The following is a 6000-nucleotide window of genomic DNA, read 5'->3' as shown; positions in this document are numbered from 1 at the left end:
TTCTTCTATTTGAAAGGCAGAATGAGAGAAACAGAAGAGAGGAAGTCCAATGTGACTAGACAGTTTAGTAACAAAGATTTAATTTTATCTTTTTCATTTGTTCTTCAGCATTTCATAGGCAATGTTGGATGCATAGCAGGGCACCCCAACCCCCCCCCCCCAACCTTCTAACCTTCCCTTGGGGGGTGGGGATGTTTGAGTAAAGGATTCCTCTAATTGGCTCAATGATTCTCATTCCTTTTGGTTTTTATATCTTGAGTTTTATCAACTAGTATGTAGGGATTTAGGTGCTTTGTGTGGTTAGTATACAGCTTTATTCAAAAAATGCATAAGGATTTAAGCTTCTGTTAGATGGAGAATCCACCTTCTGTGAGAGGCCTTGCATTACAGACTTTCACATGTTAACTCCCTGATGTCTTTCCTCCTCGATTCAGATGAGAATGCTCTATGGTCTGTCCCTAGCGTCACAGGTAGAAATATCAAACAGGACTAGATGTTCCAAACTTGTTTATTTTTCTTTCCTAATACAACTGCTGTTGCATTCCCCAAGCAGTTTCACTGGGTGGCTCACTAAACCATAACCTTATCCAATAGTTCCCTGGCAAATGACGTCATAGAACTGAAGCCAATAACCTTTAGAACAAGAAAGATTTTTGGCTTCACTTGCTGGTTCAAAGTAACTGGAGTGCTTGTTTCTGTTTCTTTGGCTCTATTCCATATTCAGTTTTATTTAAAACAATATCAACTGCTTGACATAATGGTTCAATGGCTAAATCTTCACCTTGCAGGTGCTGGGATCCCATAGGGGTGCCGGTTCATGCCCTGGATGCTCCACTTCCTATGCAACTCTCTGTTTGTGACCTGGGAAAGCAGGCGAGGATGGCCCAAAGCTTTGGGACCCTGCACCCGCATGGGAGACCCAGAAGAAGCTTCTGGCTTCTGGCTTCAAATTGGCTCAGCTCTGGTCATTGTGGCTATTTGGGTAGTGAACTAGAGGACTGAAGAACTTTCTCTTTGTAGCTCCTTCTCTCTATAAACTTGATCTGCTTTTCCAATAAAAATAAAATCTTGAAAAATAAAACAGTATTGATTGCATTGAGTAATTGATTTAGAACGATAACAGACATAAAATGCTTAACACAGCTTTGACATCCAGCAAGCTCTTTCAAAGTGAGCAATTCTTTCTACATGATCTTTAGAGAAGTTGTGTTATTTGTCAGTCTTTTATTTAATCATTGCCACACAATATGAGAAAGCAAGGTCAAACTTTTGACATGCTATACTTGGTGTTTTTCTATGCACTTTTCTATTCTCCTTAGGTTTTAAACATTCCAGAGTGTTTTCAAGTAGTAGCAGAGTAAGACCTACATGAAAGCAAACTGCATTCTCTGTGCATTATTCCTGGCCTTCATTATGGAGAAAGGGCTGGCCTAGTTTCTTATCCACTGGGACCTTTGTACAATCCACATTCAGTTTACCTGTTAATAGCCACGGCAGGTAATATTTTGTCAGCCAAATCTAGATATCTACAAGCCTTAAAACTTGGTAGGAAAACCAACTCCCACCAGGAAATCAATTTACAAAAAAATAAACGATGCATTTGGGCAATCTACACATCCTAAGATGGATCTTAAGTATTCTCTGATGGGATTCAAATTAGGAAAACTTGAAGGAAATGGATTTCTATCTAAAGCTTACTTATTCTTGAGCCGAGAAGATAGAGTTACCTTTTCTGCCCAGAGAATATTATATGAAGATGTAGAGATTGATCACTTCTATGAAAAACAAAATGCAGACAATGCATGACTGGAAAGTATGTAAGGTAACTTCTTTCTACACATGCAGAGAGCAAAGTAAAGGCAAAGAAGGGGAAAGAAACAGAGACTGTAAGATGTACAAGTGACTTACTGTGCTGGGTGCCCTAAAGAACAGGTGCCAATGGACCAACACTAACCAACAGACACTCCCCTGTGCCCTCGTGGAACAGACACCAAGAAGGCAATTTCTCCAAGTTAAGTGTGACTACGAGAAGTTCCTGACACACAACAAGAAAAACACAGCTGCATCAGGGATGACAGCTATTGTCTGGAGACTCCTCCTCAAGGAGCCATCATCATTCTGTTGCTGATGTGTTAGAATCGCCTCATATTATATGGCACAACAGTGTAACCCTGATGTATTTGTTCAGCAGCAATACCTATATCATAAAGATAACACCTTGTAAGAGCCAACTACTGCAACAATAAAATAACATATCTAGAAAATTAATTATTACATATTTGTCAAAGATAGTACATTTAGATTTGTCTCAGTGGAAGGGGAATCTTGAGTTTTGAAGCACAGAGGTTGGCTGGGGAAAAAGAGAAGAAATGAAAATACTTGTTTTTTACAAAATAATTGCAAAAATTTTTCAACTCTAATTACAAAGCACCGCAAACATGACATCTTATTAATATCACTTTTTTAGAACTAACTAAGCAATATGCATTAACACAATTCAACTTTTAACTAATTATTGTGTGCATCCATGGGCAGGCCAAAAAAATGACAGACAAAGTGACAGTTTGGCTTGTCAGTTAAGAGGCTAGTCAGGGAGCCGGATGTGATCGCTCAAAGGCTAGATCTTCACCTTGTAAGTGCCAGGATCCCATACTGGCACTGGTTGATGTTCCAGCAGCTACACTTCCTACCCAGATTCCTGCTTATGACCTGGGAAAGCAGTAGAGAATGGTCCAAAGCCTTGGGACCCTGCATTTACATGGGAGACACGGAAGAAGCTTCTGGTTCCTGGCTTTGGATCAGCTCAGTTCTGGCTGCGGCAGCCATTTGGAGAGTGAACCAGCAGATGAAAGATCTTTTTCTCTGTCTCTCTGTAGATCTGATCCTCCTTTTCCAGTAAAAATAAATAAATACTTTAAAAAAAAAAAGATGCTACTTAAGCACCTATGTCCCACTTGGGAGTATCTCAGTTAGACCCAGGTTCCAGCTCCTGATTCTAACTTTCTGATGGCTCAAATGAAGAGATTTGTGTCCCCACTGCTCAATCAGGAACATGGACTGAGTCCCCAGTCTCCCAATCTCACATTAGTTTAGTGCAGCCCTGGCTGTTGTACTTGTGGAGTGAATGAGTGGATTTGAGCTTTTTTTCTCCCCCCCCCGACCGCCCTTGTCTTTTCCTCTCTTCTTTTACTCTTTTCCTCTTTTCTCGCTTAAAGGAAAAAAATAAGACAAGAGAAAATCTCTGCCTTTGAGAAGCTGAATATCTTAGCCTTTAATTTTTCAAACTGCAGTAAATGGCGCATCACAGTAGAACAATCAGTCACTGCTATAGCTTAGTGGATACATGGAGGCAGGTTCCTGTCCTGGCTGCTCCTTTTTTGATCCAGCTCCCTGCTAATGGCCTGAGAAAAGCAGTAGAAGATAACCCACTTACGTAGGGTCCTGCCACCCAGGTGGGAAACCTAGATTTGTCTAGGTTCCTGGCTCTTGGCTTCTCCTGGGCCCAGCCCTGTGGCCATCTGAGGAGTGGGCCAGTAGATGAAAGATCTTTCTATTTCTTGTCTCCCCTTCTCTCTATGACTCTTTCAATTTTAAAACATATAAGTAAATCATAGAAGTATTCAAGAAATAATGGCCCTTCATTTACCAAAAGGGTTCAGTGAGAAAGCTAGTCTTTAGAAATTGGTTTATTATTAGTTTTAAAGACTTATTTATTTGTTCGAAAAACACAGTTACAAAGAGAGAGTGAGAGTTATGGAGAAACAGAGTGAGTAAGAAAGATCTTCCGTTTGCTTGGTTCACTCTCCAAATGGCAGCAACAATGGCTAGAACAGGCTAAAGCAGGAGCAGGAGACTGGAACTTCATCTGGGTCTCCCAGGTGGTAGCAGGGGCTCAAATATCTGCACCATCTACAGTTACTCTCCCAGGCATATTAGCACAGGGTTGAATGGGAAATAGAGCAGCCGGGACTGAAACCGGTTCTCACATGGATGCCAGCATTGCAAGTGGTGGGTTAACTTGCTGTGCACAACACCAGGACCACAATTTATTGTTTTAAACAAAGTAAAAGATTTCTGTGCTTGTCAATACTAAAATTGCATTTAAAAATTTTGTTTATTTTTTATTGGGAAGTCAGATTTACAAGGAGAAACAGAGAGAAAAACCTTCCATGTGCTGGTCACTCCCCAAGTGGCCGCAGTGACTGGAGCTGAGCCCATCTGAAGTCAGAAGTCAGGAGCCCGGAGCCTCTTCCAGGTCTCGCATGTGGGTGCAGGGTCCCAAGCCTTTGGGCCATCCTTGACTGCTCTCCCAGGTGACAGGCAGGAAGCTGGATGGGAAGCAGAGCTGTCAGGATTAGAGCCAGCACCCATATGGGATCCTGGTGGATGCAAGGCGAGAACTCTAGCCACTAGGCTACAATACCGGGCCCTAAAATTGCCTTTTTGAAAACAAGAACACTTCTCTATCTTTGCTCTATTAGCATAGACAGAGACCTAAATGAAATGCTGTTCAAGTCAAATCTCATAAAAATGACTTGTCACATGTCTAGGTCCCAGGTCTTCCTTCAGAACTGATGGAAATGAGGAGCTACCTTAGGATGCACACTCTTATGAAACAGTCCTGTCGGTTTCAGGAGCTCCAGGGCTGCTGAGCCCATCCAGGGACTCTGGTTGATCAGCCCTCTCAAGGAAGCTTGTTCTTTTCAAATACAAAGCTGGCAATATTCATTCAGTTTAAATTTCCAGAGCAATTGCAATCTGTGGTTTAACATGCCTTCCAGGTGATGAATCTCCAGGTTGGATGAGCACTCATAGCTTCTTTTGACAAGCCCTCCAGGGGATTCTCGTGTGTGCAAAATGTTTGATATCTATTGGGTTAAATCAAAATATCCCCTTCTCAGTCCCTCTACCCAGAGGTTTTGATCTATTTGCTTTGTTGTTGTTTTTAAAATATCTGCAGGAAATTCTCATGTGCAGCTGTAGATGTAATTTGTAGGTTTAAACAGTGTAGGTGGAGCTAGGCGTGATGGCTCAGTAGCTAAATTCCTCGCCTTGCATGTACCAGGGTCTCATATGGGCACCAGTTCATATCCTGGATACTCAACTTCTCTTCCAGCTTCCTGCTTGTGACCTAGGAAAGCAATGAACGATGACCCGTAGCCTTGGGACCCTGCACCTGAGTGGCAGACCTGAAAGAAGCTCCAGGATCCTCGCTTCAGATCAGCTCAGCCTGGTTGTTACAGCCACTTGGGTAGTGAAGCAGTGGATGAAAGATCTTTCTCTCTATATCTCCTTCTCTCTGTAAATCTGCCTTTCCAATAACAATAGGTCTTAAAAACAATAGGTCTTAAAAAAAAAGGCACTGTAGGTGTGCTCTCTGCGTCCTAATAAACATTTATAGCTTCAAGAGGAACGAAGTTTACTTTCCACACCAAAGTTTTGTGACTCCCTGCATGCATGGTCAAACCAGGCTAAGAGCTTCCAGGCTGTCCAGTGTGGGAGGTGGGCCTGCTTCCACCACATGGGTGCTCCGGAAACTGTGATCCTCTAGCCAGCCCCCACACCCATTAATTTACTGTTCAAGAGTTGGGGCCTCAAATCCTGCTTTTTAGTTAATTAATGAATGTAGATTTCTCCTCTACGGTTGTTTTTAATGGAAAAGGTAAGATACAACCTGTGAGTGCTCTGAATATAACCAGAGAACAGGAAATGTACTCTTGGGGTGGAGACTTTTAACTTCCAATTGCTGTCCTTAGTGGCAAGTGGATCAATTTTTGTTACTAATCAGCCATTCTGCTAACAGTTTCTGTAAAACATATCTATTTCACAATTAATGGGGAAATCTTTGCTTTGTAACATTTCTAGGTTTTCAATTCACACAAGGGACAATTTTTGCAAGTCATTGCCCTCTTTGGAATATCTATTTTCATGGAGTTACTGAAGTTAGATTATAACACTGTCCTGCCCAATGGAGAGGTTTTTATTAAGTAGCAATATAAT

This window comes from Ochotona princeps, chromosome 1 (assembly GCF_030435755.1).
Source record: "Ochotona princeps isolate mOchPri1 chromosome 1, mOchPri1.hap1, whole genome shotgun sequence".
NCBI classification, from domain to species: domain Eukaryota; kingdom Metazoa; phylum Chordata; class Mammalia; order Lagomorpha; family Ochotonidae; genus Ochotona; species Ochotona princeps.
Note: the sequence above shows the minus strand (reverse complement) of the source record.